The sequence below is a fragment of the Aythya marila genome (genome assembly GCF_965140915.1).
Source record: "Aythya marila genome assembly, chromosome: 30".
Lineage (NCBI taxonomy): Eukaryota > Metazoa > Chordata > Aves > Anseriformes > Anatidae > Aythya > Aythya marila.
The window spans coordinates 395850-409579 of NC_139071.1; positions in this window are offsets into that span (position 1 = coordinate 395850).

Sequence of the window (13730 nt, forward strand, 5' to 3'; positions counted from 1 at the left end):
GAGGTCCATCAACTTAAAGAGAATATATCTTCCTCCCCACGTGTACAAAGCAGTGTCTCATCTATCAGGAGTTAAGTGTCCGTTTGCTCAAGAAAGGGGATATAGTGGGTACACACCACATGCCACCCAGTGGTTTTACCTGTGTGACCTTGGAGACAACATGAGAAAATGGGATGGGGAATCTACCTTGACCCTAGAGGCACAGGTATGTTAGCTGCAAGAAAAAAACAATTACAAAAGGAGGTTCTTCTGAGAAAATTGTTGCTCCGGTTTCCAGCAGGCAGTCCCTCAGACAGAGCAATAACCATTTTTAAGAGCTAGAACTATATGGCCCTATATATAGAACTATATGTTCATTCAGTTGTGAATGAACAGAACCTTCTGTTCATTCAGTTGTGACAAGTTCATCTGCTACAGAGACAGCAGCAGCCATTCCTTGGAATTTACCCTGTATCCTGTCAGTAAACCAGACACTGTCTAGATGACGGGTTGAATTCAGGACCTCCTGGATAGGAGGCTCTGCACAGTCAGTGTGCATTACTACAGGTTGTGTGACTTTGGTAACTCCAGTCTGCCTAGGCAAGCCATCCATAGCTACACAGTGATGGATGTACAGTGCCCACAGTGGTCGTAGTTGCTGCCTGTAAAGGTAGTGGTTTACTACCAAGAATAGGCTTGAGAACAGTTGTTGGCGCATGTAAGTTTACACTTCTTCCTTTGATCAATGGTTCAGCTGCTGCTAGCCTGTTGTAAACAGTTAATAGCACCTTCACCAAGTTGCATAACTGTGATGAAAATTCATAGAATCATAGAATGGCTTGGGTTGGAAGGGACCTTAAAGATCATCTAATCCTAACACCCCTTGCCATGGGCAGGGACACCTTCCACTAGACCAGGTTGCTCCAAGTTCCATCTGACTTGGCCTTAAACACTTCCAGGGATGGGGCATCTACAACTTCTCTGGGCAACCTCTTCCAGTGCCTCACTACACCCTCAGTAAAGAATTTCTTCCTTGTATTGAATCTAAATCTACCCTCTTTTAGTTTGAAGCCATTATTCCTTGTGCTATCACTACACCCCTTGACAAACAGTCCCTCTCCAACTTTCCTGTAGGCCATTTTAGGTACCAAAAAGATGCTAAGGTCCCCCTAGAGCCTTCTCTAGGCTGAACAACCCCAAGTCTCTCAGCCTGTCTTCACAGGGGAGGTGCTCCAGCCCCGTGATCATCTTTGTGCACCTCCTCTGGACTCGTTCTAATATGTCCACGTCTTTCTTGTGCTGGGGGATCCAGACCTGGATGCAGTACAGCAGGTGGGGTCTCAGGAGAGCAAAGTAGAGGGGGAGAATCACCTCCCTTGAACTGCTGGCCACGCTTCTTTTGATGACGCCCAGGGTACGGTGGACTTCCTGGGCTGCAAGTGCACATTGCTGGCTCTTTTCAAGCTTCTGTTGTGTTCTGGAACACAAATCCTATGAGGAGCGGCTGAGGGAAGTGTGGTTGTTTAGTCTGGAGAAGAGGAGGCTCAGGGGAGGTCTTGTTGCTCTCTACACCTATCTTATTGCTCTCTACAACTACAACAAAGTTGTGGGGACCTGGAAGTCAGCCTCATCTCACAGATAATTAGCAATAGGACATGATGGAATGGCCTCAGGTTGAGCCAGGGGAGGTTTAGGTTGGAAATTAGGAGAAATTTATTCTCAGAAAGAGTAGTTAAGAGTAGTTAAGCACTGGAATGGGTTGCCGATGGAGGTGGTAAAATCACCAACCCTGGGGATGTTTAAGGAAAGGTTGGACGTGATGCTTAGGGACATGGTTTAGTGGGTGATATTGGTGCTAGGAGAATGGTTAGACCAGATGATCTTGGATGAGTCTTCCAACCCTAATGATTCTAAGATTCTCACCCCCAGATCCTTCTCATAAGGGCTGCTCTCAATTCATTCTCTGCCAAGCCTGTATTTGTGCATGGGATTGTGACCTTGGCATTGGGTAAACATGCCACAGGAGGCATCCTGGCCATCCCAGCTGCTGCAGGGGAACCTGGGTGTAGGCTCATGGGCACAGAGCACCTCAGGGGACACTCACTACAGCCAGGAAATGGCATTTTGTCCCTTTGCCAGCTCCTCCCACTCCTATAGGTCAACACAGGATATGGACACTTGTCAGGCCCCACCACATAGCCCAGGCTAATGCTGAAGAGCAGGAGTTACCTGCAGGAGCACAGTCTGGACCTGGACCAGGTGCTCCATGGCCCCCTGTCCCTAAGAAGGTCCCTGTGACACACAGAAAAGACTCCACAACCATAGGGTTGTAAAGTAGGTATACTTTATTGTGGTACACCAGGAGCACTGGGAATAGCTTCCCTCAAAAAAGTGCGCACCTGCCCAGTCGTCCCTCACAATTTTATACATATATACTGTTATATGTTCCATGAGCTCTAATACATATTCATTATTTTCCCCAAAAAGGTGGACCTCTTCCGAGTACTCATTTCCATACTCCCCGCCCTTAGCTCCTTCTGGTTGCGCCTGCGCAATGCAGCCTGGTGGTCATGGGCAGGGGGCTTTCAGGATGAAGGCAACAAGGAAGAGAAGGTTAAACTTTTTACCTTTCTGGACTTCGACCTGCTGTTGGACAGTATTTAGGCCTTTTTTGCTTATCTTTGCCTTGTTTCCTGCCAACAAGTTCTTCATTCTTCCCTAAAAATAAATTAAAAAAAAAAAGCCTACAAAACTCCACATCTGCAAGCTTTTAAGATTCAACAACGAATCTTTTCAACATTCAACATCCTCTATTCAAGCACTTGCAAACAGCTGCTTGCAAGCAGCTCAAGTCTCCCCCTCCACATCTGCCAAACACCACAGAGATGACCATGCCAGCTGCCCTTGAGTGCTTGCCCAGAGACAGACCGGATGTCATTGGACCACCACATTACCTATCATCACTAACTGCCAGGCAGGATAGCTCCAGGCCAAACACACACACAGGCATGCTACAAATATCACAAACAAAACACAGGAGAACACCAGGTGCCAGAAGAATGACTCCCAGAAGGAGGCCCTACGGTGACAAGTCAGCAAAGATGCTCTGCAGCAGACCCAGGGAGAGACTCAAATGCCATGACCTGTGACTGAAACCAACCACCAAAAATTGGAATGATGGAGGCATAAAAAGCACGGATTTACAACAAGAAACTGGATGAATGGAGTGCAAATCCCATGCTTTGATAATGAATACTCAAGAGCTCCTGATACAGCCCAGATGACTTCCACAACAGTGAGGATGGCAATGGATACAATCTGAAACGAAATATGATGCCCAAGACCTGAAACAGATCCACGTTTTAAGTTCTGACTACAAGACAAGAATCGCTCAATCAGCCTTGAGATGATGACACAAGCATTTAGGACCTTTGGCTTGGCTACCAAGTTGCCTATCTAGTCAGTCCAGTGCAAAAAGCAAGGAGGATAAAAAGACCCAAGGAGCACGTAACATATGATCATATCAGGAAACATTAATGGTACAAAAAAAATTACACACACAGAAGAAATGAGCTCTTTAAGCTCCCACTGCAAGACAAGAACTGCTCAACTGGCATTATTCCCATGAGGTGATGTGTTCAACACCCTCAGAATGGCTTCTGCAGGGCCAGAGCACCAGAAAATGAAGACTATAGTACAGCAACAGGATATGAAGAGCAACAGGAGATATAATAATATAAAAAATATAAGAATATATAAGAAATATAAGAATATAAGAGAAACAGGAAATGAAGACTATAGTATATGTCCTGGTTTCAGTTAGAACAGAGTTAATTTTCTTCCTAGTAGAATCACAGAATCACAGAATCACAGAATTTTCTAGGTTGGAAGAGACCTCAAGGTCATCGAGTCCAACCTCCAACCTAACGCTAACAGCCCTCCACTAAACCATATCCCTAAGCTCTACGAATAGCTGGTAGAATGCTGTGTTTTGGCTTAGGATGAGAAGAGTGCTGATAACACCATGATGTTTTAATTGTTGCAGAGCAGTGCTTATACTAAGCCAAGGATGTCTCAGCTTCTTGCTCTGTCCTGCCAACGGGCAGGCTGGGGGTTGCAGCAAGAGCTGGGAGGGGACAGACCCAGGACAGGTGACCCAAACTAGCCAAAGGGGTATTCCATACCATCTGACGTCATGCTAAACAATATATAGGGGTGGCTAGCCAGGGGAGGGGGCCGGACTGCTTGGGGTTAGGCTGGGCATCGGTCAGTGGGTGGTGAGCAATTGCATTGTGCATCACTTGTGTGTACACATTATTAGTAGTAGTACTATTATCATAATTTTACTATTATTATTATTGTTATTATTATTTTCCTGTCTTATTAAACTGTCTTTATCTCAACTCATGGGCTTCACTTTCCATTTCTCTCCCCCGTCCCAGAGAGGGAGGGGGGAGGGTGAGCGAACGGCTGTGTGGTGTTTAGCTGCCAGCCGGGTTAAACCACGACAGTACAGCACAGACAACATAGAACACAGACACCAAGCTGGAACCGCCCTGCCTGGCACATGCTCACACTGTACCTGACAGAGCCCCCGCATACCTTCCCTCTGCCTGACCATGACTATTCCTGAAAGGCCTCATCTGCTGCAGTGACTTAAAAGCACATACCCTTGCCCTGTGTGTCCATTCACAACCCCAACCCAAACTTAGCATTTGCCTCCCCAGCTTAGCTTGGGAATGCTGGGAGGCAGGTTCCATCCTCAACAAGGAACACAAAGGCTAGCCAGGACATTGCTAAAGGCACGTGGCTCCTCTTCACCTGCAGAAATAGATTAGCATGCCAGCCAAACTTCTTCCAATGCAAACCCTCCTCAGAAGCAAAACAGTAGTCAACTGACCTGCTCTACTACTGAAGACAGGTAACACAGCCAGCACAGGCCACAGCACCAGAGTAATGGGAAGTAAACTGACTGCAGTTCTCAGAAGCCAACATACCACTCTTCTCCTCCTGCCCAACCTTACATCAAATCTGAGTCTCACACTGCTCTTCAGCATATGGCTTTATCCCTCTGAGACTGTGTGAGATGCCTTTTATTTATTTATTTATTTATTTATTTATTTTTAAAAAGGGATGGGGGTAAGAAGTACAGAAGAAGAACAGACTGAAAGCATCCACATGCCATAGCTCACCTGCACCAAAACTTTCCATTACCACAACTGCTCACCCGTCCCAAGGCCAAACCCTCCATCTGCCCTCATGAGCCAGCTCTGCCACCTGTAAAAGCAAAACAAGAAGGGATGCTTTTTGACTTTAGTGACAGGGTCACACCTCAAACACGCCTGCTCCTTCAGCAAGCTGTTCATACCTCACCTGGCCCAATACACCTCTGGTGCAGACTGACGCTTTGCATCTTCAATACCAAAAAAAAAAAAAAAAAAAAAAAAAAAAAAAAAAAACCTGTAAAAAATCACCATTAAGAAGAGCTGATGACACAACCCAGATCAAAGGTGAATGCCCAAAGATATCTGCATTGCAAAACTGTGGGATATGTAATCATATAGGAAAAGTAGGTTTAACTAGCAATGTACATAGATAAAGGACTCGTGACCATGTGAGAATCAAAGAAGGGAGTTCTGGAAGACAAGAGAGATGTGGAGGATGAGAGTCATTGGTGACTGAGGCATAGGTAAATAACAAGAGGAGATAAGAGCAAAGACCACAACGAGGACCAGGGGAAAAGAAAAGTAACAGATGACCAGAACCAGGCACAGGTTCAGGAGGTTGCAATAAGGCACATACCAGCCCAAGACATACGTCAAGACAAAGATCAGCAAATGACAAGACAAAGTTACCAAAGGACTGTAAAGGGGGGTTGCAGGATTTTCAAAGGAAAGCATCTGGAAAAAAAAGTGTATAAAAAGAACATAAGGAACATAAAGACTCTTGCTTGATCACACTAATAGTCACCACGCAGAACAAGACAGGCAAGGCTGTGCTTCAGGCTTCTATGACAAGACAAGAATTGCTCAGCTGGCACAAAGGTGAGGAGCAGAAACATTCAAGACCCTTGGGACAACTACCCACGTGCTCATTGAACTCAGTGAACAAGAAGGATACTGAGGCCTGGGATGGGGATGGTTAAAGACACAGCACAGACTACACCAAAGAAGAGACACAGGCTGGGACTGCCCTGCCCAGAGGATGCTCACATCACACAGGAAGGAGGCCACACAGCCTTCTGCAAGTTCAGGACCACCCTCTCTGATGCACTGACCACCCCTCGCCTTACTGGGCAAATCCCCACCTCCCCCTAACCAACCACCTGCATAACCATAGCATTTGCCCTTTGACTTAACTCTTACAGGTCTGGATCCATCCTCAACAAAGGCTGGCACTAAGCTCACAAAGCAACACACTGTAGAGCCTCAGGATGGCCACCCTGGTGCTCACTGAGCTCAAACAACACGGAGGATACCAAGATCTGAAAAAGGGCAGTATAAGAGATGGAACACAGACTACACAAACCACATTGTAAAAAAAAATAGGAGCTAGAACGTTCCTGCCCAACACTCAGTCCCTTCACACAGGAAGGATGCCACACACTCTTCCAAACCAAACCTACCAATCCTGAACAGCCCTCTCTGCTGTATGGACTCCAACCTCACCGCGCCCTGCTGGACAACCTCCCCCTGCCAAACACCACGCAACACACATACTATTAGCCCCTTGACTCAATTCTCAGGGGTCAGAATCCATCCTCAGTGTGGACTGCAGAAGGCTGGTCCTGTTGTATATGGGGTTATGTACTGCACTTTTTGATGTGAGAAACTGGCAACGTACATGTTTTTTAGGGTCATAGTTAGGGTTATGGTTAGAGTTACGATTAGTGGTAATGTTACGGTTGTTTGGAAAGACAGACAGTGCAGTGTCCCGTTTTATGTGGGGATGTGTAAAGGCTCCCAAAGGGAGTTCAGGTCTACTCAAAGGCCTCCACTGGGAGCACTTTTTGATGGGAGACATTTGCGATATATGTGTTTTCTTAGGGTCGCAATTAAGGTTAGGATTTGGGTCATTAGTGTTTGGAGAGAGAGAAAGTGCAGAGTCCTGTTCTGTATGGTGTTGCATAAAGGCTCCAAAAGGGAGTTCAGGTCTACCCAAAGGCTTCCGATGGGAGCACTTTTTGATGGGAGAAACTGGCGACATGCCTCGTTTTTAGGGTTACAGTTAGGGTTAGGTTTAGGGTTGTTTGAAAAGAGAGAAAGCACAGTTCAGCAAGTTCTCCATTCACCCTGCCCAAGTCCCAGAAGGCAAAGACAGGGACTGGGAGGATAAAGAACTGCCCAGTGTAGAAGGTCAGATTCAAGACTGTCTAAGGAACTTGAAGGTGCACAAGTCTATGGGACCTGATGAGCTACATCCATGGGTCCTGAGGGAACCGGTGGACTTGCTAAACCATTGTCCATCATATCCGAGAAGTCCGTCAAAGCACCTACTGAATGGAAGAGGGGAACCATAATCCTCATTTTAAAAAAGGGAAAAAGGAAGACCCAAGAACTACAGACCAGTCAGTCTCACCTCTGCGCCTGGTAAGATCATGGAGCAGATCCTCCTGGAAACTGTGCTAAGGCCCATAGAAAATAAGGAGGTGACTGATGACAACCAATGTGGCTTCAGTAAGAGCAGATCATGCCTGACAAATCTGGTAGCCTTTTATGATGGGGTTACAACATTTGTAGACAGGGGCAGAGCAACTGACATCATCTACCTGGAGCACAGCAAAGCATGTGACACTGTCCTCCATGACATCACTGTCTCTAAATTAGGGAGACAGGGATTTGAAGGATGGAGTATTAGGAAGATAAAGAACTGGTGGGATGGTGTCAGTCAGAGTTATGGTCAATGTCCAGGTGGAGATCAGTTTCCTTTTGTGTGGGGGGTTGCGGAAAGGCTTCCAAAGGGAGTTCAGGTCTACTCAAAGTCTTCTATGTGGAGCACTTTTTGATGGAAGAAATTGGTGACGTACATGTTCTGTTAGGGTCATAATTAGAGTTTTGTTTAGGGTTTTTAGTGTTTGGAGAGTGTAGACCTGAACTCTCTTTGGGAACCTTTATGCAACCCCACACAGAACAGGACTCTGCTTTTTCTCTCCTAGCTCTCTTGGTGTTAGGTTTAGCGTTCATGTTAGGTTTGGGTTTAGAGTTGGGTTAGGGTTGGGTTAGGGCTGGGGTTAGGGTTGGGGTTAGGTTTTAGGCTTAGGTTTTAGGCTTAGTTTTTAGGCTTACGGTTGGGAGTAGGTTTTAGGCTTAGGGTTGGGGATAGGGCTAGGCTTAGGGTTAGCTTCGTAATTAGGGTTAGGGGTAGGGGTAGGGTTAAGAGTTAGGGTTAGTGCTAGGGTTATGGATAAGGGTTACTGTTAGGGTTAGTGTTAGCTTTCAGGGTTAGGTTTAGGGTTAGGGGTAGGGTTTGGGTTAGGGTTAGGATTAGTATTAGGATTATGGGTAGGGTTGGGGTTCTGTTTAGGGTTAGATTTAGGCTTAGGTTTAGGCTTGGGGTTAGCTTCGTTGTTAGGGTTAGGATTACTGTTAGGTTACTGTTAGGATTAGGGTTAGAGTTAGTGCTGGGGTTAGAGTTAGGGGTTATGTGTAGGGTTAGGATTAGGGGTTAGTATTAGGGTTAGAATTAATGTTAGTTTTAGGGTTAGTGTTAGGGGCTGTTACGGTTAGGGTTAGGTTTAGGGTTATGTTTAGGGTTAGTATTAGGGTTAGGGGTAGGTTTAGGGTTAAGGTTAGGGGTAGGGATAGGGTTAGGGTTTAGGGTTAGGTTTCAGTGTTAGGGTTAGGTTTAGGCTTAGGGTTAGAGTTAGGGTTAGGGTTAGGGTTAGGGTTAGGGTCATATGAGGGTTAGGGTTGTTAGTGTTTTGAGTGAAACAAAACAAAACAAAACAAAACAAAACAAAAAAAAAAAAAAAAAAAGTACAGTCCTGTTGTGTGTGGGGTTGTATAAAGGCCCCGCAAGGGAGTTCAGGTCTACCCAAAGGTTTCCATTCGGAGCACTTTTTGATGGGAGAAGCTGGCAACATACCTATTTTGTCAGGGTCCTAATTCAGGTTAGGGTTAGTATTAGTGTTAGGTTTGTTAGGGACTCTTACTTGAATCTACTGGCATCTGGAGGCCACATTACTCTCTAGTGTACTTCCAGGCAAACTGTAGGCCTCCCATATTTCTTCGTTGTACATGAGATACTCAGCAATTCTACCAAGGCCTCCCAGTGCCCTCCAGCTTCCCCCTGAAAGCATTCCAGTGTCACCCTGTGTCCTCTAGAATGTTCTAGAAGCCTCTCACGGTTCTCCAGTGCAATCTCGGGTACCCTACGAACCTACTTTTGCACCCTAGAGTCCACAGAGGGACTCTTCCTTCTATCTTCTGCTTTCTAGAATACTCACAGGGTTCTCTAGTGCACTCTCAGGCATGCTGGAGGCCACCCATGGTTCTTTGCTGCACTCTTGATCCTCCAGACATATACCAGGGCCACCCAGTACCTTTTAAATGCCCGTGAAAACCTCCTAGTGACTCCCAGTGCCTTCTAGGATGCCATAGAGTCATCCCAGGTCACTCCAGTGCACTCTCGGGTGCCCTAGGAACCTACTCTTGCACCCTAGAGGCCTCCCTGTAACACTTCCTGGAATCCTGCGGCCTCTGGAGGCCTCGGAAGCTCTCTAGTGCACTCTCAGGCACACTGGAGGCCTCCCATGGTCCTCTGCTGTACTCTAGATCTTCTGCAGGTCTACCAGGGGCGAGTGCCCTCTAGCTCCCCCGAAAGTCTCCCAGTGACCCCCAGTGTCCTCTAGGATGACCTGGAGGCCTTCCAAGGCACTCCAGTCCACTCTAGGGTTTCCTAGGAGCATCCTCTCTCACCCTAAAGGCCAAACAGGAGGAGTAGGAGGAGGAGGCCAAAAAGGCCTACTCTAGAGTTCTTCTGCCACCCCACCCCATGTGCTGTATTATCTGCTAGAAGACTCACAGGGATGTTTGCTCTCCCCTTGGATGCCCTAGATAGCATCCTGTACTCCAGAGAGCACTAGAAGCCTCTCACAGTGCCCTATAGAATCTCCCAGGGTCTCCCAGTAGAGTTGTGCACCCATTGGAATGCTCCCACATCCTACTTAGTCTGCCCTAAGGCCCTCTGGAGACCTTGTAGATCTCTCCATTGTACTCTAAGACCCCTGGAGGCCTGAAAAGTTGCTCGAGTGTGCTCTAGTATCCCCTAGTGTTTTCCCAGGGAACTCTACATGCCTCCCAGGGTTCCCAGTACTCTCTAGTACCCCCTGCAGACTTTTGAAGGCTTCCCGCTGCACTGTAGAGAGCACTATAGGCCTCCCATTGCACCCTGAAGATTTCTAGGGCCTCCACTCCAGTGGAGTCTTAACACTCCCAGGAAACCTCTCAGGGCAATCCTGCGTTCTCCAGTGCCTCCTGGAGAACTCATGGGGCTCTACAGTGTGTTCCAGTGTCCCATAGAAGACTCACGGTGCACTCTAGAGTCCTCCCAGGGCCTCCAGTGCACTCCCAGTCGCTTTCATAATTATTAAAGCCAGGAATGAAAGAATGGGGGCTTGCTTAATCGCTTTAAAATAGATATTGCTGAGTGTCTTTGCTAACTACTGTGCAAATTAACCAAAACAAGGAGTCTCGGGGCCCCTCACAGAAGATGTTTCCTGACAAAAATGGGGAACCTGTCTCAAAAACCAGCTGAGACCAACCTTGTGGTTTGGACAAGAGCCAAGGAGCAGCTGAGTCTGTACAAAGGCAGAGGGTCAACTACTGGTGATGAAGAGGAGTTAGCAGACTTCATCCCAACAATCCTCAACGACCACCACCAGAAGGCACTGTGCACGCACAGATGGGAGGAGTTCATGGAAATGTCTTCTTGGAGCTAATTTTAATACAAAGCGGGGATATGTTATGAATATGTATAGGCATATTGGGAAACTTCATGCATATGTTAACTTTTTACTGCATATAACCAAAGCAAGTTGCCGTGTTAAGGTGTGCATGCCTTTGGGAACTATCCCGCACACAGCTGGCACTGAAATAAAACACATACCTACTTTATAACTTATTTGCTTTCAGTTATAGAGTTCTTCCACAAATCAACATCACCACAGCAGACTCTAGAGTCCTCCTAGTTAGAACTGGAGTCCTCCCAGAGACAGTTACTGTGCTATAGTCCCTCCTGGACATCCCACAGTTCCCTCCAGTGTATTCTAAGGTGCCCTAAAATTTTCCTGGTGCACACTAGAGGCCTCCTATGATCCCCAGTTGTCTCTAATGCAATAGCAGGCTTCCCAGACTCCCAATACGCTCTAGAGAGAACTAGAGGCCTCCCAGTGCACCCAGGCCCTTCCAGTGTAGTCTAGCACCCCTTGGGGATCTCACAGGACTTTATAATGTGTCCTAGCACCGCCTAGAAGCCTCCCAGGGCATTCTAGAGGCCTCCCATTTCCCCCAGTGCTCTCTTGGACACCTAGGGGACTCGTATGGCACCCTGGAGGCCTCCCAGGGTGGCTTACTGTAACCTAGTGTCCTTTGGGTGCCTCATAGAGTTCTGCAATGCTGTAGGCCTCCCAGGGCTCTGTGATACTCCCCTACTACCAGCTAGAGACTTTGCATGGCTCTCCAGTGTCCTCTGGATGTCCCAAAGGCCTCCCAGTTAATACCAGATGCCTCCCTTGGATTCTTAGTGCGCTCTAGCTCCCCCTGAAAGCCTTGCAGTTCTAGGAGGCCTCCCAGAGACTCCCAAAGTAGTCCAGTGCTCCCTGAAGGCCTTGAGGACTCTCCAGTGCTCTCTGTGCTACTTTAGACTCATTCCAGTGCCCCGTAACCCTAACCCTACCAATGCTAACACATAACCCTTACCTCTAACCCTGAGCCTGTGCGGTGGCACTGCAATGTCCCCTCGCGGCCACCGGGAGGCAGCAGTGAACCTCGCGTAGCTGTTCTGTTGGGCCTCCGCCGGCGTCGCAGGAATGCCTTTCGGTCACCAGGCGGCAGAGGCGAGCTCAGAGCCACCACCCTCAAGGCTCCAACAAGGACCACCCAAAAATCAAACTGCGTATATGAGACTTTTGTTAAAACCGTGCTGAAAGTCCGGCAGGCTTGGTGCTGTGACCACTTCTCCGGGGAGGCTGCTCTAGTGCTCGAACAGCCACTCTCTCAGTGAAGAACCTTCTCTTAATATCCAATCTGAATAGATTCAAAATTAATTACTTGTTACTTACTTGCATGACAGCCCCCCACGCTTCCCTTAGTGAAGCCCCTTTTCACAAAGGGTCTGACCCTGTCATAAGCCGCTTTGGCCCCATGTTCATTGAACTCCTTCCAGGTATACCCATGTCTTGCTTGTACCGTGGAGTCCGGATCTTGACATGGTATCACAGGTGTACCCTCACCAGTGCCCAGCAGATGACCCCAGAGGAAGCTCCTACATTCATAAGGAACTGGAGCCCATAGCCCCTGAGGATCTACAATAGCTGTAAAGACCCCATAGCCCCTGGAAACTCACAGACAGCTCCCATAACTCTGACAGGATGCCTTCAAACTCTGAAAGAGCTCCAGTCAATCTAAGAACAGGCCCAGGAAATAAACTCTTGAGCATGGCTTCGAGGTGCCAGAGGCCTGGAAAATTTGTGGCAGACTTGGGATAACTAAGAACTGGCACTGGAACAGGCTGCCCAGGGAAGTGGTGGAGTCACCATCCCTGGAAGTCTTCAAAAGACGCTTAGATGTAGAGCTTAGGGATATGGTTTAGTGGAGGGCTGTTAGCGTTAGGTTGGAGGTTGGACTCGATGACCTTGAGGTCTCTTCCAACCTAGAAAATTCTGTGATTCTGTGATTCTGTGAAGAAAGCTCCAGCACACCTCAAGCAGCTCCAGCAGTTCAAAGACATCCAGAGACCTGGAGAACAGCCCAAGTGGTGTGCTAACAACCTTGGAACAGCCCCAGAGACACTAGGATGGCCTAAACCACCCCGTTTATAGGTTTGAAAAGCCCAGTGCTGCCCTGAAGACACTGTGTGTGCTTTACGGGGCCTTAGGAAGAGCCCCCAGGAGCCCAGACAGGTTGCAGAAAAAGCACAGCACTCAGAAATAATGCTGGAAAACACATGGCAGCTTAGAGACATCTAAAGGCCACACAGAGACGCTATGCATTCAGACAGTCCCAGAGACCCTGTAAAGAGTCCCACAGCTCACAGCAGCACTAGAGGTGTCAAGGTAGCCCCCCAGTGTCTATGGAAGAGCCTGGAGATGCCTTCCCCCCCTTCCTTCCCACCCCACCCCCCATACATTCAAGGATGGTATGAAGGAAAACCCTCAGAGATCCAGGCATAGCCCCAGAAGCACTAAGCCATATCTTGTATCTCAGTGTGTGTGGGTCTTGGTGTGCTTCTGCTGGTGATTTTGCACGATGCCAACAGGTGTGTAACTTAGAGCAGCACTGCCCTTTCCTTCCCGCAACCCTGCAGTGAGAACTGCTGTGTGGGTGGCCTGTGCAGCACACACTATGGCTGGAACCCCACTCCAAAAGGCTTCTACAGGGCTTGGTACAAATTGGTTGTGGTCCCAGCAGAGGGAAAGGGGTGCCGGAGAGAGCTGTAAAGCACCTAGCACATGGGTCAAGCTTGGAGCCTGACTGCAGGGATAAAGAGGCACACATCTCACGCTCCCCTGAGAAAGGGTTTAATGGGGACAG